This window comes from Mustela lutreola, chromosome 1 (genome assembly GCF_030435805.1).
Source record: "Mustela lutreola isolate mMusLut2 chromosome 1, mMusLut2.pri, whole genome shotgun sequence".
NCBI classification, from domain to species: domain Eukaryota; kingdom Metazoa; phylum Chordata; class Mammalia; order Carnivora; family Mustelidae; genus Mustela; species Mustela lutreola.
In genome coordinates, this window is record NC_081290.1 from 122,535,813 (window position 1) to 122,559,311 (window position 23,499).

The window sequence follows — 23,499 nt, forward strand, 5'->3', positions numbered from 1 at the left end:
TTAGTCCCCAAAATACTTCTAGATCATCTTTGAGGGTTTGCCCACATATTCTATATTTAAAAAGTTTCTTTTCCTTCCCACAGTTGCTTTTCCATTCCATCTATCTGTGTCTTGTGCAAGGTTGTCATACTTACCTTCGTGAACCAGTAGACGTTTGTCTTTCTCCCTGTGAATGAATGATCTTTGGTTTAAGTTTGCAAGTGATAGTTCAGTTTTTCAACAAATGATTTGTTAGATAAAGTTAAGATTATCTAAAGTAGGATCAGTGGAAAACTGTTAACAGATTAATAAGTTAGAGAGGTTTTTTGTTGTTGGTTTTTTTTTTTGTTGTTCTGTTTTTGAGAGAGAGAAGGAGCGAGGGAGGGGCAAAGAGAGGCTATAGAGAGAATCTTAAGCAGGCTCCATGCTCAGCACAGACTCTGGTATGTGGCTTGATCTCACCACCCTGAGATCATGACCTGAGCTGAAATCAGTAGTCTTACCCTTAATCAACTGAACTACCTAGGCACCCCAGTCAGCAGTTTTTAATATTGTGTCTGAGAATACTAGTTTACTTTTTTTTTTTAATTTTTCGAGGGACAGAGAGAGACACAGCATGAGTGCGAAGGGGCAAATGGAGAGGGAGAGAGAGAATCCTAAGCAGGCTCCATGCTCAGTGTGCAGCCCAAAGTGGGGCTCAGTCTTACCACCCTGAGATCATGATCTGAGTTGAAATCAAGAGTCAGACACCCAACCTACTGAGCCACCCAGGCACCCTGAGAATAATAGTTTACTTTAATTTAGGCTTCTTCCTCAATTGTCAGAGTTGGTACAAGGAAATTGACTATATTTGGATCCATGCCTATAAAGTTTAAGAGGTAACATAATGAAGTTAGCTGAATATGAGAGGTTGTGTAATGAAGTTAAGAACACTAACTGTGGATCCAATCATAGTCTTGTGACCGTGGGATACTTAATCTCTCTATGCCTCAATTTTTCTATTCTGTAAAATGTGGGTAATAGTAGTACTTTCAGGGTTGTTTTGAGGATTAAATGAATACCTAGAACTTAAGTGTCATAAATAAGTAAAAATATGATTTCAAGCATAAAATATTTAGAAATATTTCCATTACTACTAAATTTAAATCAGAATAATTTGACACTTTAAATAATAAATATAAAAGGAGCTTGTAATACATAGTGTTTTCTCCTTTTTACCATGAGCATATTTCAAATATTATTCTTTCTCTGTGTTTACTTCATGGCCACTATTTAGCACCCGGCTCTTGAATGGGAATTTGTGCTTTTCTTAAGGTGCTAATTTTCCAGTCATTTTTCTGACTTTTATAAGACTCATCTTTTGTCTGAATTGCAGAAAGTGGTCTGTTGCTCACTGAAGAAACATATTTTTTGTATTCCACTAGAAGCTAAAATCTATGAATTGTTCTTAAGTCTTTATTCTGTATCACTTCCCTCACTTTCAGTGCCTCATAGTGAGTTTCTGATAGAGAATGCTGTAACTATATACAACTTATATTTAACTTTTATTTGCTGTCAGATGAGACTGGGTTAATAACTGATATATTAAAATAGCTATAGAAAAACTATCATTTTGTAGCAGTCTTGAGTTTTATTTTTCTTATACCATAACATGTGAAATATAAATTTAGTTTAGCGTGTAATTTTAAAAAGCCTCCTCAATAATATTTCTGTGGTCACTGTATTTTCTTCTATAACTGTTAGGTTTAACTATATAAAATTGCTGATACTCTCTACCCCTTCTGACCTAATAAAAATGGCATTTTGTGTGATTCAGCCTAATAGAAAGCAAGAATTTTGTCTAAAAGTCTTTAAATTCCTTGTGATTTGGTGTAACTTCACCTGTTTGTGACTTTAATTCATTTAACAACATAAAGAACTTTTTTCATCTCTATTTTATTTTATTTTATTTTCAGATTTTATTTCTGGGATCCCTGGGTGACTCAGTCGATTAACTGTCTGCCCTGGGTTCAGATTGTGATCCCAGGGTCCTGGCATCAAGTTCTACATCGGGCTCCTTGCTTAGCAGGGACCTGCTTCTCCCTCTTCCTGCTGCTTCCCCTCCTTGTGTGCTCCCTCTCTCTCATAAATAAATAAAATCTTAAAAAAAAAAAGATTTTATTTATTTATGAGAGAGAGCACAAGTAGGGGGAATGGCAGAGGGAGAAGGAGAAGCCTACTCAGCAATGAGCTGGGAGCCCTAACTCGGGGCATGAGCCAAATGCAGACACTTTACTGACTGAAGCACCCAGCTGCCCCATCTTTACTTTTTTTTTTTTTTTTTTTTTTTTTTTTTCCAAATTAGAGAGCGTGTGCATGCAGGGGAGGGGCAGAGGGCATAGAAACACAAGCTGATTGTGCTGAGCATGGAGCCGGAAGCAGGGCTAGATCTCCTCGAGATCAGACCTGAACCGACTTTGAGTTGGCTGCTCAACCAACTGTACCACCTACGCACCTCACTTTTTTCATCTTTAAATATTGATAATACACATCTTCCATGAGATTTTGAGGAATATAAATGGTTGTTTAGAAACTATTTGTTAAGCTTCTTATATTCTGGCACCAAGTAAAAGGCTTTGCATATGTTATCTCTAATTCTGACAACAGACTTGAAAGAAGAATTATTATAAATGGTAGAGCTAGTATTTGAACTCTTTTAATGACCTACTCCTAGAAATTAAATAGTGTTACTCCCAACATTGTATTTGTTAGAAGAGAGTTCTTTTTCAGGAGGGAGATAGATGACTCCTTCTGAAGATAGGAGCGTCTGAGAATTTGTTGACTTTTTTTTTTTTTTAAAGATTTTATTTATTTATTTGAGAGAGAGACAGTGAGAGAGAGCATGAGTGAGGAGAAGGTCAGAGGGAGAAGCAGACTCCCCATGGAGCTGGGAGCCTGATGCGGGACTCCATCTCGGGACTCTGGGATCATGACCTGAGCTGAAGGCAGTCGTCCAACCAACTGAGCCACCCAGGCGTCCCGAATTTGTTGACATTTTAAAATCACCACAAAAACGTAAAGACTTTTGGATGTGCTGTCATGATAAAAAATTTATTTGGCCCTTAAAATTTTTTTCTTCTCAAGAATTTTTTTTCTTCCTTTGATTTTGATATAAATGATTTATAGATTAATAATATAATATAGATAATATATTAATATTATATAGATAATATATTAATTAGTAGTATAATAGTATATATGGTATAATATTAATATATTAATAGTTAATATGTAATTATATAGTATGTAATAGTATAATATATTTATATATATATACTGATTATAGATTTATAGTAGTCACTCTTGAGTTCTCTGTCTTGAGATATGGTCTATTAACTATACACAATCAAAGCAATTTGTCTGAATGTTCTTACTGATACAGGAATCTGATCTTTCAGTTTTTTGTGTGTGATTTTTTTTGAAATATATTTTATTATAAAATACGTAATTTTTAAGTTGTTTTTATCATTGATTCTGTATAAGGACTAAACCATTTCCTTGTCTTCCCTGAAAATTATTTTGTATTTACAAGATTTGCCTTTTGCTTAATTCTTGGTAGCAGTTTCCAGACTGCTCCTGGACAACCTGCAGGTCTAGTTGCCAGAAAGAAAATTGCAGACCATGTACAAAACGAGACATATGTGGTAGAGTCTTTTGGTGTATGTATGGAATGAGATGCCAGATTTTCTAGACAGCTGGGGTTGTGAAAGAGCTTTGAAAGCAGAGTGAGAAAATGTGAGTATGTAAAAAGGTCTGAGAACTATGATATAAACTACACCTTTATATTTATGAGTAATCTGGGGGGCAGAATGGAAGTATTCTGAAATAAGTAGAATTGCGGTATTTCTTCTAGTAGTACGTCATATTTGACAGGGGAAATATTGTGTGGAGTATTTTATATTCATCCTCAGATATCACCTGTCAAAATATGCATAAAAATCATAGAGAAATAGTGAAATGGGTTGTTGATTTAATGCCTCATAATGAATCAATGGAAAAACCAGGAATAAAACCCAAGAATGTAGTTATCCAGACCACTCTTTCTGATCTGATCTTCCTTGGCAAACTCTTATTCTTTGCCCTGAATTTTTAGACTATTTTCTTGTTAACTTATTGTTTTTCTTTAAATTATTCTCCTAGTAGACAAGTTTTTTATTTTTTAAAATTTTTATGAAAAAAAATTTTCTTTTGGTTGGTATACAGTTCTGTGAACTTTGATAAATATATAGGTTAGTGTAGTCACTGCCACTATGTGGACATCACCCCAAAAACTTCCTTATCCTATCAGTTCCTTGTCCCATCTCCTTTAACCCCTGGTGACCACTAATCTTTCTTCATCAATTTAGTTTTTTCTTTTCAAGACATCACCCCAAAAACTTCCTTATCCTATCAGTTCCTTGTCCCATCTCCTTTAACCCCTGGTGACCACTAATCTTTCTTCATCAATTTAGTTTTTTCTTTTCAAGAATGTCATGTAAATGGAATCATACAGCATGTAACCTTTTGAGACTGGTTTCTTTCATGCAGAATAATGCCTTTGAGAATCATTCAAGTTATTGTAAGAATCAATAATTAATTCATTTTTATAGTTGAGTTGTATGCCTTTGCCACAGTTTGCATCTCCATTAATCTGTTGAAGGACATTTGGGTTGTTTGCATTTATGGACCATAATGAATTGAGCTTCTATACACTTGTGTTTAGAGTTTGTGTGATCATAAGTTATTTCTCAAGTGCAGGGGTCAGTAAAGGACTAGATATTCTGTATTTTATTTTATTTTTTTATTTTAAAGATTTTATTTATTTATTTGACAGAGAGAGATCACAGGTAGAGCAGAGCAGCAGACAGAGAGAGAGAGAGGGGGAGAAGCAGACTCCCTGTTGAACAGAGAGCCCGATGTGGGGCTCCATCCAAGGACCCTGGGATCATGACCTGAGCCGAAGGCAGAGGCTTATCCCACTGAGCCATCCAGGTGCCCTAGATATTCTGTATTTTAGACCACAGGATCTCTGTTGTAGTTACTCTGCTCTTGTAACATGAAAGCAGCCACACACAGTACATAAATGAATGGATGTAGTTGTGTTCCAAGAAGACTTCATTTGTCAAACAGGAGGTGGGCCAGATATGGCATGTGGCCATAATTTGCCAGCCCCTTTTCAGTGGTAAATATCTAGTAATGGATTGCCAGGGACATGATAAATACAGGTTTCACTTGATAAGAAACTGCCAGCCCATTGATTTTTAAATACTCAGTTTAATAATATTTGACTATGGAATGTTGATAAACTCAGACCTTATAGTTCCCACATCAAGCCTACATAATTTATATTAAGACAGACTTTGGTCTTGTCCTACATTAAGGATCTGTTTTGCCTTCTATTTCTATTCATATTCATGTGGGTTCTTTTGGTTTAGGTGGATCTTTCCTTCCCAGATAAAGGGCATATCCTTCTTTCAGTGATTTTATTGACTTACTTAAGATACTAAGATATTCAGGGATGTTGTGTCTTTCAGGGATGTATTAGGAATATTGAGTCACAGTGAGAGCTGATAGGTTTTTAAATCAAACAGTTGATTTTATCCTTGAAATTGGGTGTAACTGAATAGGCAGCCATCATATTATGACATGTAGTCTGTTTAGAAGTGTTTGTTCATTCTTTCAATACCAGACCCAGACTGGCTATCCATAATGGAAGCTCATCTAGGAGACCCTTTACTTTGTATTTTGTGTAAGTTCTTGATGACATCTTAGGCATTAAATCTTAGGTTTGTATCCATGTCTTTGGAGTTAGTCTAAGGAACAGGATTCTACAGTTGCTCTGTTGTTTCTGTTATTTTGTCTGTAGGATGCAGAATTAGCTTTCCGTAAGTAACATTTTGTTGTGGTTCCCATGGCTACAAAAGCAGGTATTTGGGGTTGAAAGGGAAACAAAGAATCTTGGCTATACCATTAGCTTGGAGATGGTGAATAAAGCAGAAGAAGTGCATCTTTTTGATTGTGGTTTATAGTTCGTTTTGCTCTTCTGGAAAAGCAGTGAAGCCCCAGGATCATGAATGATAGCATTATTGAAGTGGAAGAACATTTTGTACTGATCGTAGTCCCACTTGTCTTAATGTGATGGTTGAAAGGTTATGTCTGTGAGTGGGAAGTGCTCCTGTTAATACATGCTTTTTATAAGAGGTAACTCTTTGGAAAACAACCTTTTTCCTACCTTCTGTGGGCTTGGGCACTGGCAAGTGAATCATAGATGGTCTTCTTTGAGAATCAAATAAAAATTGTAGACCATCTTCCTAGAATATATTGTATCACAGATATAATAAGCAGTTGCAGAGGTTCATTATTCCCAAGCCAGCACTGTCAAATATATCCTCTGTGACATTTGGTTCTTCATATGCTATTCACTAGCTGCATGTGGGTGTTGGGTACTTTAGATGTGGCTGTTACAGCTGAGAAATTCTATTTTTTATTTAATTAAATCAATTTGAATTTAAGTTTTTTTTTTTTTTAAGATTTTATTTATTATTTGACAGAGACACGGCAAGAGAGGGAACATAAGCAGGGGGAGTGGGAGAGGGAGAAGCAGGCCTCCTGCTGAGCAGGGAGGCCAATGGGGGGCTCCGTCCCAGGACCCCGGGATCATGACCTGAGCCGAAGGCAGATGCTTAACGACAGAGCCACCCAGGCCGCCCTGAATTTAAGTTTTGATGGCCACATATGGCTAATGGCTGCTATGTTCGACAACACAGGTCTCAGCTCTTCCATGTCACCCTGGTTAGAGTCCCTGTAAAAGAAGTTCTTGGGTACGCTGCTTCTTGGGAGTTTGACATGTTCACTTCACTTCTGATCTCTTTGCAGCCAAGCAGTGGTTATTGTATCTGGTTCTGAAGTTACTAAATTTAAACACAAGTTTGGTCGTCGCTAAGTACATAACCTTTTTGTAATTCGGGGAGATTTTCAGAATTTGATCCTGTTTTTCCATAATGTGCTATCTAGAGCAGGCTTGTCCAGAGAATATCAGGTGAAGAAGACTGCAGTGCTGTACTGTGAGATCTCCCATGTCACCTTGTCCTGCCTTAGGAACACTCTGATAATTTAGTGCCACCTTTGTTCCTAAGGATTCTATTCATTTATTTTATTTTTTAAAAGATTGTGTTTATTTATTTGAGAGAGAGGACATGAAAGAGTGAGCGAGTGAGTGAGTGAGTGAGTGAGTAAGAATGGGGCAGGATGGGGGGGAGGGCAGAAGGAGAGGGAGAAGCAGATTCCCCACTGAGCAGGGAGCCCAATGCAGGGCTCTATTCCAGGACCCTGGGATCATGACCAGAGCTGAGGCCAGATGCTGAACTGACTGAGCTACCCAGGCACCCCTGCCCTTAAGAATTTTTAAAGTACATTTCCCATTCTTGAACATTATGTAGTAACAAAATAAAAAGGTTAAGGGCAACTTCCATAAAATCTGATTATAATTTCTATGGTTGGTGGTTCTCAGTCCTGGATGCATGTTAGAATCAACTAGGAACTTGTGAGAAAAACACCTGAGCTCTAGCCCCAGAGCTTTCAGTTTAAATATGGATGTGTACTGGGCATTAATATCCTTTTTAAAATCTCTATTTCATTACAGTGTCCAAGCAAGGTTGAAATTCCCTCATGTGTGAGGTAATTGGTGGACCTGGGCTAGCCATGTTGAGTAAAATATTCTGAATGAGAGACTAATTCATAATCTTTCCCCCTTCCCCTCTTTGTACTTTGAGCCCAGATTTTAAGGCTTGAGTAAAATATCATTAAGGGAATGGGCCTTATTGAGCTCACACTTTCAGAACCTGTTACCTAAGGAATTCCCTAAAGGTCAGTGTATGGGAAGAGAAACTAGTGGGGTTTTGTTTTTAATATTTATTACCATTAAATTTATTAGGAAATTAAAATTACACATTACTCAGGAGCAGAAACATGGTTTTTAATTGATTAGATTCTTGGTCCTGTTATTATAAATTTGACTAATATAATATCATATGTAGGAAATACAAAATGGAGTGCTTGGGTGGCTTAGTCAGTTAAACAACTGCATTTGGGTCAGGTCATGATCGCGGGGTCCTGGGCTCCAGCCCTACACTGGGATCCCGACTCAGGGAATCTGCTTCTCCCTCTGCCCCTCCCCCTTTTACGCCAACACTCTCTCACACACTCTCTCTCTCAAATAAATAGAATCTCTAAAAAAAAAAAAAAAGGGAAATACAAAATATATCTTCTTGGGAATTATTTATTTTTCATCAGCTACTTAAAGGAGCATGCATAGAATATATGCGTCTATATACTTACACATATATTGCATATTTTTGCAAAGACGCTCAAGAAATTAGTAATGACGATTGATTCTGGGAGGCCACCTGGGGTCCAGTGGTGGCATATTTACCTTTATTGTATATTTGTTTTAGTATCTTTTAAAAATATTTATTTATTTATTTATGATCTTATTTATTTATTTGGCAGAGATCACAAGTAGGCAGAGAGGCAGGCAGAGAGAGAGAAAGAGAGAGAGAGGAGGAAGCAGGCTCCCGGCTAAGCAGAGAGCCCGATGTGGGGCTCAATCCCAGGACCCTGGGATCATGACCTGAGCCGAAGGCAGAGGCTTTACCCCACTGAGCCACCCAGGCGTCCCGTATCTTTTTTTTTTTTTAATGCCATGTATATTTTATTTTTTAAAAGATTTTATTTATTTATCTGACAGAGAGAGACAACAAGAGAGGGAACACAAGTAGGGGGGTGGGAATGGGAGAGGGAGAAGCAGGCTTCTTGCTGAGCAGGGAGCTCAATGTGGGGCTCCATCTCAGGACCCTGGGATCATAACCTGAGCCAAAGACAGATGCTTAAGGACTGAGCCACCCAGGTGCCCAATGCCATGTATATTTTAAATTTCAAAAAGTCTTTTTCAATGGCCAAACATGCTTTTTAAAAGTTTTGGAGGGACATCTGGATGGCTCAGTTGGTTAAACGTCTGCAGTTAGCTCAGGTCATGATCCCAGAGTTCTGGGGTCAGTCCCCATCATTGGGCTCCTTCCTCAACAGGGAGCCCCTTTCAACCTCTGCCTGCTACACTCCCTGCTTGTGCTCTCTCTTCTCTCTGACAAATAAGTAAAAAAATTTCTTTAAAGATTTTATTTATTTATCTGACAGACAGAGATCACAAGTAGGCAGAGAGGCAGGCAGAGGTGGGTGGGTGGGGGAAGCAGGCTCCCTGCTGTGCAGAGAGCCCGATGCTGGGCTTGATCTAGGACCATGACCTGAGCCAAAGGCAGAGGCTTTAACCCACTGAGCCACCCAGGCACCCCTAAAAATTTTTTTTTAAATAAATAAAATCTTCTAAAAAAATAAAAGTTATGCAGTTATGCATAAAAGTTTTTATGCAATAAAAACATATGCTTATGTTTTTTACTACTTAGAAAGTAGACATTAACCTCATTGTCAATGAAATTGAAGATACCTGCTTATTATTTGGTATATTTCTTCTTGTTTTGGATGTGTTATTTAGGTATATATATCTGCTTTTTCCTCTTCTGAACCCAAATCTGGGTTTGCACTTTGCTTTAACATTGTCTTCCGGCCCTTTTGTTTCACCATGTCCATATTTGTCTCTTTTTATCTTTCCCACTAATCCTTATTCCTTTACTGTACTTCCTGACTTAGTTCATGGCACTCCCATTCACCACTAGGGCTGGAAATCTCCATCACCTTCATCCATTTCCTCTGATCCTGAAAGACATCCCATTCCCAGATTGTTTGTACTGTGTTGGTGACATTTCTCCTGTTTTCCCTTACTGTTGTTCCTCACCCCTACCTCCATAGGCACTGCCTTTTTCACTGAAGGATCATTGAAGTTTCCATTTCACCATTTACATGATGTTTGGAAATATTTTCTCAACATTTATTACTCTCCTGCTCACTAGGAGTTTATTGTTATCTTGGTGTATAAGGCTTTTTATGATCTGCTTTGTCTACCTATTGTGCAAGCCTCGTCTCCAGTTTCCCCCTACATTTATCCTGTGATCCAGCTTTGCCAGCTCGATCAGGGCACAGCAGCATGTCTTGTGCCTTCTCTTCTGTGTATATTTTGTCTGTTCACTAGAAATAAGCTCTGGCCCATTGTCAGCTGAAGGAACTGTTCAGTATCCAAGATTTAGTTCAGATGTCATCTTCTATATTGATAATTCTTGTTTCTATATTTATTGTTTATTTAGCACTTATCACTTCTGTAATATCTTTGGGCTTAACTGTGTGTCCCTAGAGGATATGGACCCAGTAGTGCACTTGGCTATAGGAAGTATTTGTAAATAAACAAGAAAATAAAAATTGAAACATACATTTTTGCACACTTTATAATTACTTGAACTCACTAATTCAGTGTTTTTGATAATTTAGTAAGAGCTAAACTGCATTTGTAAAGAAAGGACTTACTGAGATTGGGGAAGATGTTTACCCGTTTAAAAGAACTGACTTTTAAATTTTTATTTATTTATTTATTTTAAAAAGATTTTATTTATTTATTTGACAGAGAGAGATCACAAGTAGGCAGAGAGGCAGGCAGAGAGAGGAGGAAGCAGGCCCCCTGCCGAGCAGAGAGCTTGATTTGGGACTCCATCCCAGGACCCCGAGATCATGACCTGAGCCGAAGGCAGAGGCTTAACCCACTGAGCCATCCAGGCGCCCAAAAGAACTGACTTTTTTAAATTTAATTTTATTTTTCCAGTGTTCCAAGATTCATTGTTTATGCACCATACCCAGTGCTCCATGCAATACATGCCCTCCACAGTACCCACTAGGAGGCTCACGAACCCCTCATCCCCCTCCCCTCCAAAACCCTCAGTTTGTTTCTCAGAGTCCACAGTCTCTCATGGTTTATTTCCCCCTCTGATTTCCCCCAACTCACTTCTCCTCTCCATATCCCCATGTTCTCCATGTTATTCCTTATGCTCCACAAGTAAGTGAAACCGTATGATAATTGACTCTCTCTGCTTGACGTATTTCACAAGATCTGACATTTTTTAAAGTGTCTGTAGATGATTCGAAAGAATACTTTTTATCCAAATCATTTATCTGGTAAGTGCAGGACATTTTGAATATTATTTAAATCAAAACCAAAGTAAGCTCTTATTAATTATAATCAGAGAACAGCTCATGTTCTTCAAAGTAATAATGCTATATTTACTTAACATATATTCTGTTGTTTTGACCTTTTTTTCTCTTTGTACTGGTTATTCATTTGGATATTGATACCTATTTGCCTTTTATCATTTTGTAGCTTTAATATAAGTGTCATAGTAGAAATTTACTGTAGTTTCCAGTTTTATGTTTACTTTAAATACTTTCATATGCATTTAAATTGATTTTGTCATAATTTTTTAAACAAGAATTATCTGCTTATAGATCTTCGTGATCTATAATCTATAGTCTATAGACCTGAGTGATCTAGATTTTCAAATAGGAAAGTCTGTTGATTGAAATTGGAAATGTAGGAATTGAAAAAAAAAGAAAAGAAAATGTAGAAGTTGAGAAACTTAAGTTTACTCATCTATAGACATACCTATGTTAATATATGTCTAAAATAAAGGATTTCCATTTAGAGATAACCGGGTAAAAGCATTTGTGTTCTCTTCTTCCTCATACTAACTGAACAAACTAAGAGTAAAGAATAGAGAGGAAATCTTTAAACTTTAGTGAAATGAGGAAACCACAATCCCAAGCCCCAGAGTGCAAGATCTGCCAGATACTGTGAACTTTAGAATAAATTGAAGAACTGTGAAAAATCTTAAACACAGCACAGAGCTCTCCTAGAGTAGGTGGCCTGTGGACTACAGAGTGCCAGGCAAGGAGGAAAGGCTGCAGGAAAAGAAACAGACTTTTTATGTAGGAAACAGGGGGGAAGAAGCAGCAGAGTGAGGAGGTAGTTTACTGAGCTGTCATCTTGGCATCACTTGATGGAAAGCAGCGGATGAGAAGTAAATCCTGAATCACAGTGCAGACAATTGACAGTTTCGAGTTTTCCTCTTCTCTGTGCCTCAGCCATGCTGGCTTCATTACAGTTCTTCAGTCATGCTAAGCACGTTCTTACCTTGAGCCTTTGATTTAGCTTGTCCCTCAGCCTGGAAAATTCTTCCCCTTGAAATGCTTATGGATCCCTCCCTGATTCAGGTTTCTAGTCTTGTGCTCACTCTTTAGAAAAGTATTCCTTGACCATGCAGACTCAGACAGCAACCCTGGAAGCACTCTGTTTCCAAAGCTTACTTTATTTTCCTTCACAGCCGTCTCACCACCAGGCCTATATGTTGATTTTGTTTTTCCTCTTCCCTACCAGCATCTAAGCTCTAAAAGGACATGTAGTTAGTAGGGTTTTCTATTTCCCTTCTGTGTTCCTGCACCTAGAACAGTGCCTGGCACATAGATGTTGCTTAATAAATACTTGTTGCATAGATTATTAAGCAAATAAATGAAAACAGAGGTGTTCTAGTAGGCAACATAGAATTAATTCTTATACCCTATGAAAGCTGGGAGTTCCCTCTTGAGAGGCTTAAGAGACATTATCAGCAAATAGCAGTAATTTGTCTTTATTTTTACCCTGATTCATGTAAAATAATTATAAAAATGGCATTTATGAAATGATTGAAACACTGGATATTTAATTAATGTGTATGTAGTTGTACTATAAATCAGTCAGGATTTAGTTGAGAAGATCAGAATTCATTCTAGGCAGTTACAGTAGGAAGATACTTATTGCAGCTTTTTAATGGCTTACAGAGAGAAGGAAGGGCTGAACAAACAGCTTTTAGGCTCATGGGTCTTGACCTTTTACAAACCTTTCCCACTGCTATACTTCAGAGTCGGGCTGTTGGGGGATCTGCTTCTTTCCCTGTAGATCAGAATACTGTTGGCGGGATTAGCAGACTGTCACCAGTAGGGAACCTAAACTGTTTATGTATGTCCCTCTGTTCATAATGGTTTTTGCATTTTTAAAAAAAGATTTTACTTATTTATTAGAGAGAGAGAGAGAGTGCACACCAAGTGGGAAGCAGCAGAGGGAGAGAAAGAAGCAGGCTCCCCGCTGAGCAGGAAACCCTATGCTGAACCTGGAGCTGTATGGGATCTGGGGCTCCATCCCAGGACCCTGGGATCTTGACCAGAGCCAAAGGCAGCCACTTAAAGACTGAGCCACCCAGGCGCCCTGGTTTTTGCATTTTTAAATGGTTGGGGCGGCGGGGAGGGGGACAAGGAATTTTTTGTGGCCTCTAAATATATGAAATTCAAATTTCAGTGTTCATACATGAAGTTTTATTAGAACACAATGATACTTACTTATTTACCTATCATTTACGGTTACCTTCACACCACAGTGGCGGTGTTAGATAGTTATAACAGAAATGACATGGTAAAGTATTGATTACCTGGCTCTTAGCAGACAGAAGTTTGCCAGCTTTGCTCTGAAGACTCACTGTCAGTGCCATTTGAGGAAGCGACCTTTACTGCTGCTTGCTTTACAGCCAGTGGGAGGGGCCAGCCAAATGGGATGTGTCATCCCCTGCTTCCCTACTGGATGCTGAGATCTCTGCTAACACTGCAGCTAAAAATGTAAATGTCAGCAGAGTGTGGTCTCTGCTTCACTTCTGCCTTTCAGAATTCGGGCAAGTAAGTTTGATTGGCTGAACCTCAATTGCAGCAAGCACCTATTCACATGGAAGTCTGAAAACCCTGCCATTTGCTTTATAGCCTCTGTAATACAGGAAGGTACATTATAGAAACAGGGTGAGCCTTAACTCCCACCATATTTCTCATCCACTGGTTGTGAGACTTGTTTGGTTTTTGTTTTGTTTTGTTTTTATAAGATTTTTGTTTATTTTTTCTTTTTTTTTTCTTTTTTTTTTTTTTATTTTTATTTTTTTTTTAAATATTTTATTTATTTATTGAACAGAGAGAGAGACAGAGATAACAAGTAGGCAGAGAGGCAGGCAGAGAGAGAGAGGAGGAAGCAGGCTCCCCGCTGAGCAGAGAGCCTGATGTGGGACTCGATCCCAGGACCCTGAGATCATGACCTGAGCCGAAGGCAGCGGCTTAACCCACTGAGCCACCCAGGCGCCTGTTTATTTTTTCTTAAGTAATCTCTACACCCAACATAAGGCTTCAACTCACAGCCCCAAGATTAAGAGTTGCACACTCCCCCTACAAGTCAGCCAGGTGCCCCATTAGTTGTAAGACTTTGAAACAGGTATTCTCTATCTTTGTTCATTAAAATAGTTTTTTTTTTTTTTTAATTCAGAGTTATTGACTTGGTTTAGTTGCAACTCATTCTAATTATGTAATAACTAGACATTGATTATTTAGGTGATAGTCACATCACATGTATTCTGACATACCTTTGTTTTATTTATTTTTTTAAAGATTTTATTTATTTGAGAGAGAGAACAAGCAGGGGGAGGAGCAGGCTCCCTGCTGAGCAGGTAACTTGATGCAGGGCTCAATCCTAGGACCCTGAGATCATGACTTGAGCTGAAGGCAGCAGCTTAACCCACTGAGCCACCCAGGCCTCCCCCTGACATTCTTTTCTTAACAGCACTGTAAAGCCAGTACCAATAGTATGTGGCTTACAGTAGTTTGACTCACTTTCCTGAGGTCACACAGTTAGTGGGAGGGACAGAGTTTAAAACCTGTGTTTTCCTGACTCCAGAACCCTTTTACTACCATCCTTGACTCTTGCCAGCCTATTCCTTGTCCATCTGTGATGTACCATTTTTATGAATCTGCCAGAAATTTTACATCACATACTGAGGACATTTAAATGCTCTAAATCCGTTCTCATTGCCTTTATAGAAGTTATAGCCTCTTAGCTCTGTTTCTTCAGTAAAAGCAGACCAAGAGATTTTTATCCTCTTTTTCCCCCCATAATATTGATTCATACTTAATGCAGAGGGTCTCTGAATATTCAACACTGTAAAATCTATTTCCTTAGAAGACAATAAAAGTTTTAGTATTGATGCTGTATACATTTATATTTTGTGAGAGCACATGTATAAACTTCAATCACAATATTCATATCAGCAACCTCACAAAAAGTAGAGACTTGGCCCTTAAAGTGACAGAAAACATTTCCTATGAGAATGTTTTGGTGAAAGAATATTTTTAATTTAGATCCTTAGTCATAATATCTTAATTTTTCAAGGTTAAATTCAAAGTATTTTTAAGGCTAGGACTTGGAACAAAATAATTGAAAGCACATAATCAGACTTGAGGAGAAAAAGAAGAGACATAATGAAGTGCATAAACTAATAAGCTTCTGAAGTGCTAGTGAGGCCCAGGCACAGAGGTGTGCTGGTATATGTTTAACAACTGGCTCTCTAGGGAAAAACCCCAAGAAACCCTGATTCTTAGCATTTGTTGATTTCTTCGGTGTAAATACTCTCATCATGGCTGGTTTCAGGCTATTAATGGCTTGACAACTAGCTTTCTACATTTCTGAAAATTAAGCCATCAGCTCTGATAAGCTGTTATGAACTGGCTCCACCACACCACTTAGCTTAGCCTGCAAACAAGGTAAAAACACTAGACAAGGCAGGGCAGAAATAGTTTACATTTATAGTGAATATTCAGGGAAAATATTTTATGAAACTTTGAATTTCTCTTTTTTAATTTTTACTTTTTAAGTTTTTATGTAAATTCCTGCTAGTTAACATACAGTGTAATACTAGTTTCAGGTGTATGATCTAATAATTCAGTCAGAGAAAGACAAATACCATCTGATCTCCCTCCTATGTGGAATTGAGTTTGTCCTTTTTTTTTTTTTAAGAGTTTTTATTTGACACAGAGAGTGAGACAGGGAACACAAGCTGGGGAGTGGGAGAGGGAGAAGCAGGCTTCCTGTGGAGCAGGTAGCCTGAGGGTGTGGGGGGCTCCATCCCAGAGCCTGAGATCATAGCCTAAGCCAAAGGCAGACACTTAACTGACTGAACCACCCAGGGGCCCCTGGGTTTATCTTTTAAATCAAAGTGTTCATCTTATTTAAAAAAAATACTTTATTCCCCAGAGAATAAGATGAATAGTTTCTATTGATGTTGGAAGAAATTTTTTTTAGGATTATTACCTCATTTTTTCTCTTTAATGAGAAAAATTATTCAGAGCATGTTAAATTACATAATATAATATATGTAATTATTAATACTCTTTTAATTTGTATTTTTCTTTGATGAATCCTTCCAGGAAATTTTTTCCTTAATATTCTGAATATTATTCCATATTTGGGGTTATGTTGTTGAATGCATGGTGTGAGGCCCGGGGAAGACTTCAATTAAAGAGAACAGGAAACTTAAAGGAAAAGAAAATATAGCTAGGTGTATATGGCATTTCCTTTATGTGTCAGATGCATCTAGAAATACTAAGGATTCTCAGCCAAGATATTACTCATGAATCATGTTTCTCATTGCTAGTGTGGTTACACCCATCCATGGTAGAAGATACACAGAGTAAACATGGACTTTGTGTGTGTGTGTGTTTTTAACTTCTTGGGGACAAAAATACTTGGGATAATTTTGTCCAAATGTTTTGGGGAAGAACAAATAGTACTATCATTGCTAGGAATCGCTAGAAAATAGTCACAGTTGCATTCATAAATAAAATTATTTCACAACGACAAAGAGACAGCTTCCATTTAATAGGAAGAGCAATGGACTTGGAATAAATTGTCTTGAATTCAGATTTCAGCTAATTCTACTTATTGGATCTTTTTGGCAAGTCGCTGTAACCTTTCTGAACTTCAGCTTCTTCGTCTATGCAGTAAGCTTTATACCATTCTGTGGTAGGAAATAAATGAATACATTTTATTGTAGTTGGCTGTGGTTTTCAAGTCTGTACTTCCTAGACAAAAACCGATGCAGAGGCAGGAAACAAGAGTTCCTTAGGGATTAACTCCAGCACTGGCTACTAATTGCTGATGCTGTCCCTTTAGACTCCTAAAATGATTCAAGGGCAGAATGGCTGGTGTTTTCCACTTGGAAAAACTGATTATAAACCAGTGTGTAGAAGTTTGCGTGTGAAGAATTAACATTGAGAGAACAAAGCTGCACAAACCTGATTGGTTAAAATAGCCCGTGGAGAGGCCAGTGAATTCTGTTTTTTTCCCCCTATTGTTGAGAAAAAAAATTTTAAAAGAGGTTTTATTTAGTTATTTGAGAGAGAGACAGAGAGTTCAGGGCGTGGGGAGGGAGGGGCAGAAACAGAGGGAGAGAAGCAGACTCCCTGCTGAGCACGGAGCCCAAGGACGTGGGTCCTGATCCCAGGACCCTGAGATCATGATCTGAGCCAGACTCAGCCACTTACAAACTGAGCCATCCGGGTGCCCCTCTCTTATTGAAAATCTTTTAAAAATGTGCTTATTTTCCCTGATACTTTTCTTCCCCATAGCCCTGTCACCCCAGAGCTCGATCAGGTTCCCTGCTATACTTTTCCTTAGTGCTGTGTGTTTCCCTGCTATAGCATGCTTCGCCGGTATGAGACCCAGAATAACCTCCATGAGATCAGGTATCATGTCATTTTTAAGAGTTGACATATGGGGCGCCTGGGCGGCTCAGTTGGTTGGACGACTGCCTTCGGCTCGGGTCATGATCCCGGAGTCCCGGGATCGAGTCCCGCATCGGGCTCCCAGCTCCATGGGGAGTCTGCTTCTCCCTCTGACCTTCTCCTCGCTCATGCTCTCTCTCACTGTCTCTCTCTCAAATAAATAAATAAATAAATCTTTAAAAAAAAAAAAAAAAGAGTTGACATATCAGAGCAAGTGGTAAATGAGCATGGGCTAATTGTTATTGACATTCACCACTGCGTCCCAAAGATCTTCCTAACAAAATGACTGACATTTTATAATTTACTCTTAATTCAGAATATTATAGTGCAAAAGTCATCATTCTGAGCCATAGTTTCTTAATATATAGCCATAGGAAAAAATGGGAGGGAGATTATGACAAAGTTGTAATGACCACAAGATACTAATAGAAGCTGATTTTTTAATTAAAGCCAAATCTAGGTTATTGAATACTACAGAATCATCTTGGTATTCCCAATGTGATTTTTTTTTTTTTTTTATTAATGAAGATCATGGGTAGACTTGTCTGAGGATCAGAAAAAAACTCAGATTTATCATTATAAGTTGCACAGTTTGGGGCACCTGGGTGGGCTCAGTCAGTTATCTCAGGTCACAATCTGAGAGTCCTGAGATGGAGCCCCGAGTTAGGCTCCACACACAGTATGGTCTTCTTGTCCCTCTCCTGCTCCTCTCCCTGCTCTCTCTCTTTCTCATAAATAAATAAAATCTTTATTAAAAAAAAAAAAACTGCATAATTGGGACACCTGGGTGGCTAAGTTGGTTTAGCAGCTGCCTTCAGCTCAGATCATGATTCCAGGGTCCTAGGATCGAGCCCCGAATTGTTTCCCTGCTCAGCAGGGAGCCTGCTTCCCCCTCTCTCTCTCTGCCTGCTGCTCTACTTGTGCTCTCTCTGTCAAATAAATAAATCTAAAAAAAAAAAAAAAAAACAACCAAAACAAACCCCCCCCCCCAAACCCTGCACAATTTATTTTAATGTAATAAAGAAACCAGTTTTATTTCTTTTTTCCTCTCTATACTGGAAATCTTTCTGGAAGTGTGGCCCTTCTTTCTCTGAACCAGGTCCTATTTCCTTAAGGGTTATGATAATGCCAGATTATCATCTCCAGCTGAAAGTTATTCCTTCATCCCCAAGAGGGTGGAGAAGTCTCTCCAGACTTTGTGCCATTCTAACAATCACACATGGTTTTAGAAAAATGTTTAGCCAGATATTCCTACACATACAAGTTTTTTTCTTGTTACTTGCGGAGTGGAAAAAGTCTCCTTTAAAGGATTTTTTAAATGTCAGAGGATTAAAAGGATTAAAAAGGTTAAATTGAGAACTAAGAATCACTTTAGAAAAAAATAGCAACTAGTATGTGATTTAAATGTGGTTCAGTTGAAACTCATTTAAGAAATGAAATGGTTTTTAAGTATTTTATTTTAGTTATCATAGGGTAAATACACAATTCTTACATAAAATGGCAGTTTGTTGGTTTTTATTTAACTAAATTCAGAAGTATTACAAAGCATTTATTTCCTTTAAAGACCTGTAATTTAATGGGGACAGGCACAATAATTTTGAGGTATTTAGTACTCTCTTTAGTTAGTATGTGTTCTTGTAAAATATTTGTTTTATGTGCATGTGTTTTTAATTTAAAAAATGGTATTGTATTATATACTTGATACTATTTTTAGTTCCTTTCACTCATCATTATATTTTTAAGATGCACCTCTGTGGAACATATACTTTTAAATGAATTTATATGGTTGTGTACCAGTCCTGTTTAACTTACTCCTCTTGGTGATGAGCAGTGATGAACCTGTAAATAGCCTCCAGCCCTCTAGTCTCCACAAACAGCAGTATAGTAAACATCTTTTTGTAAGTTATTACCCATTCGAATTTCTTTGGAGTACATACTGAGAAGCAAAATGCAAGATTGAGTAATGTAAAACTGCCCCTTAGAGAGGAAAAATAACACAACCAACACCACAGAAATACAAAGAATTATAAGAGAAGATAAGGCAAATCATATGCCAACAAATTAGACAACCTAGATGAAATGGATAAATTCTTAGAAACATACAATCTCTGCAGACTGAATCAGAAAGAAATAAGAAATTTGAACAGATCAATTACCAGTAATGAAATTGAATCAGTAATCAAAAATTTCGCAACAAATAGTAGTCCAAGACCAGATGGCTGGGGAATTCTACCAAATATTTAAAAGGGTTGATACCTATTCTTTTCAAACTATTCAAAAAAATAGAAGAAGAAAAGTTTCCAAATTCATTCTATGAGGGCAGCATGACTCTACAAAAAGAACTATAGGCCAATAATTCTGATGAAAATAGATGCAAAAAATCCTCAATGAAATTTAGCAAACCAGATCAAGCAATACTTTTGAAAAATCATTCAGCAGGATCAAGTGGAATTTATTCCCAGAATGCAAGGGTAATTCAATAGTCACCAGTCGACCAAGGTGATACATCACATTAATAAGAGGAAAGATAAAAAAAAACATATGATCATCTCAGTAGATGCAGAAAAAAAGCATTTGACAAAGTACAACATCCATTCATGGTTAAAAAAAAAAAAAAAAAAAAAAGGAGCCTCTCAACAAAGTCAGTTTTGAGAGAACATACTTCAACATAATGAATGCCACATACAAAAAACGCAAGACCACCATCATACTCAATGGTGAAGAACTGAGAGCTTATCCTGTAAGGTGTAAGGTCAGGAACAAGACAAGGGTGTCCACTCTTACTACTTTTATTCAACATAATACTGCAAAGCCCTAGCCATAGCAATCAGATAAGAAAAAGAAATGCATCCAAATTGGTAAGGAAGAAATATAACTTTCACTATTTACAGATGACATGATTTAATATTATAGAAAACCCTAAAGACTCCACCATAAAAACTGCTAGAACTGACAGAATGAGTTCAGTAAGGTCACTGGATGCAAAATTAATATACAGAAATCTGTTAAATTTCCATACACTAAATGAAATAGCAGAAAGAAAAATTATGAAGACTGTCTCATTTACATTTGCAACAAAAATAATTAAGTACTTAGGAATAAACATAACCAGAGGTGAAAGGCCCATATTCTAAAACTATAAACTGATGAAAAGAATTGAAGCAAACACAAACGAATGGAAAGATACTCCATGCTCATGAAATGGGAGAAATCAATATTGTTAAAATATCCATACTACCCAAAGCAATATTAGAGATTTAATGTAATCCCTATCAAAATAACAACAGCATTTTTCAGAGTATTAGAACAGGTAATCGTGTGGAATCACAAAAGACCCTAAGTAGCCAAACAATCTTGAAAAAGAGCAAATTGAGAGGCATTACAATCCCAAATTTTAAGATATGCTGCAAAGCTGTAGTATAGCAAAAACAGTATAGTACTGTTACAGAAATAGACACATTAATAGAAAAGAATAGACAATCCAGATAAAGCCCCAACTATATGGCCGATTAATCTATGACAACAGAGGCAAGAATATACACTGAGGAAAAGATAGTCTCTTCAACAAATGGTATTGGGAAAATTGGACAGCTACATGCAAAAGACTGAATCTGGAACAGTTTCTAACACCATGCACAAAAATGGATTAAAGACATAAATGTAAGACCTGAAACCATAAAACTCCTAGAAGGAAATAGGCAATAATTTCTTCAACATGGCTGTAGAAGCATTTTTCTGGATATGTCCCTTCTAAAGTTAAACTCCTGGGACTGCACCAAAATGAAAAGCTTCTGCACAGCAAAGGAAACCATGAATGAAACAAAAAGACGACCTACTAAATGGGAGAAGATATTTGCAAATGATATATCCAATAAGGGATCAATATTCAAAATATATAAACTTACACAACTCAACACCAAAAACCAGATATGATTAAAAACAGGCAGAGGACAAGAATAGACATTTTTCCAAAGAAGACATACAGATGGACAAGAGATGCATGAAAACATGCTATCACTAATTACCAGAGAAATGCCAATCAAAACTACAATGGAAATACCATCTCACATCTGTCAGAATGGCTAAAATTAGCAACACAGGAAATAAGAGATGTTGGTGAAGATGTGGAGAAAATGGAATCTTCATACACAGTGGGAATGCAAGCTAGTGCAGCCGCTGTGGAAAACAGTATGGACAGTCCTCAAGAAACTTAAAAATTGAAATACCAGATGATCCAGTAATTTCGCTATTGGGTGTTTACCCAAGGAAAACACAAATACTGATTTGAAAATATATGCAGCCCTGCGTTTCCTGCAACATTATTTACAACAGTCAAGATACGGAAGCGCTGCAACTATCCACTCACCGATAGATGAGCGGATAAGGGAGGTGTGGGGTGTGTGTGTGTGTGTAGACACACACACTGGAATACCACTCAGCCATAAAACGAATGAAATCTTGCCATTTTCAACAAGATGGATGGACCTTGAGGGTATTATGCTAAGTGAAATAAATCAGAGACAGACAGACACTGTATGTTTTAGCCATATGTGGAATTTAAGAAACAAAACAAATAAATTAAAAAGACAAAAAGCAGGGTGCCTGGGTGGCTCAGTGGGTTAAGCCACTACCTTCGGCTCAGGTCATGATCTCAGCGTCCTGGGATCGAGTCCTGCATCAGGCTCTCTGCTCAGCAGGGAGCCTGCTTCCCTATCTCTCTCTCTGCCTGCCTCTCCGTCTACTTGTGATTTCTCTCTGTCAAATTAATAAGTAAAATCTTAAAAAAAAAACAAACAAAAACAAAAAGCCGACTCTTAAATGTAGAGAACAAACAGTAGTTCACCCAGAGGGGAGTTGGGGCAGGGGGAGATGGGTGAAATAGTTTAAAGGGATCAAGAGCAAATACACTTCTTGTGGTGGTCACTGATTAATATATGGAATTGTTGCACCTGAAACTAATGTAACAGTATGTCAGTTATACCTGAATTTTAAGAAAATGAAAAAACTCCCCGCACATTGCCCTTTGTTTAGATCCTCTACCGACAGTTTTGGGTCTTGTCCACGTGTCCAAGAACACAGGGCATTTCCTAACTTGCTGCTTGTTGCTAATCTAAGAGGTATAAAGTGGCATTTCCTTATTTTAGTCTGCATTTCTTTGCTTACTGAGTAAATTAAAACATCTCTTCATTTGTTTGGCTTTTTAGAGTGCTTGTTCTCTGCCTCGCCCACCCCCTTGGGATTGTATTTTTCTTGGTGATTTGAGGGAGTTATTTATTTATTTATTGTAAATTCTAAATTATAATCTGTATGATTGTACACATTTCAAATATCTTTTCCTGTTGTGTTACCTCACTTTTTGCTTGGTTCACCATGTTTTTTGCTGAGCCAAAATATTAAAGAAAAAAAAAAACAACCTTTTTTAAGAGTGGGGGTAAAGAGGAGGAGCAGAGGGAGAGGGAGAGGGAGAGAAACTTAAGTACATCCATGCCTAACTTGGGGCCCAGTACAGAGCTCCATCTCCCAACCCTGAAATCAGGACCTGAGCCAAAATCAAGAGTTGGGATGCTTAATCAGCTGAGCCACCCAGGGGCCCCAGAATATTTAATTTTAGATACGATCCCATTCATTTTATCTTTGCATATGTTATGTAAATTTTTATTATATGCTTAAGAAATTCTTACCTGTTCATGAAGATATCCTCATTTTCTTCTCTTTATACTCATTGTTGGGTCTTTAATCCTCCTTGAGGTCACTTTTGTATATGGCTTTAGGTAGAAGTCAATTGTCAGTACCACTTATATTAAGAATCACATCCTTTCCTGTGACTTGTATCATATGTTAGGTTTCTAATACATGCATGGGTCTACTTCTGACCTCTCTTACCTGCATTTT

The 23,499-nt window shown here is 37.7% G+C and overlaps 1 protein-coding gene across 5 annotated transcripts in view; it reads left to right on the plus strand.

Annotated features, from left to right (window-relative positions):
- The window catches only part of WDFY3 (WD repeat and FYVE domain containing 3), a 278,171-nt gene that overhangs the window by 60,341 nt on the left and 194,331 nt on the right, over positions 1–23,499 (plus strand). The window contains exon 1 of one of the 5 annotated variants that reach the window (XM_059173440.1): positions 3,730–3,753. The exons of the other annotated variants lie outside the window; for them this stretch is intronic. The gene's annotated coding sequence lies outside the window, so the exon portion shown is untranslated. Of the gene's footprint in view, positions 1–3,729; positions 3,754–23,499 lie in introns of those variants that run through there. 5 annotated transcript variants of the gene reach the window in all.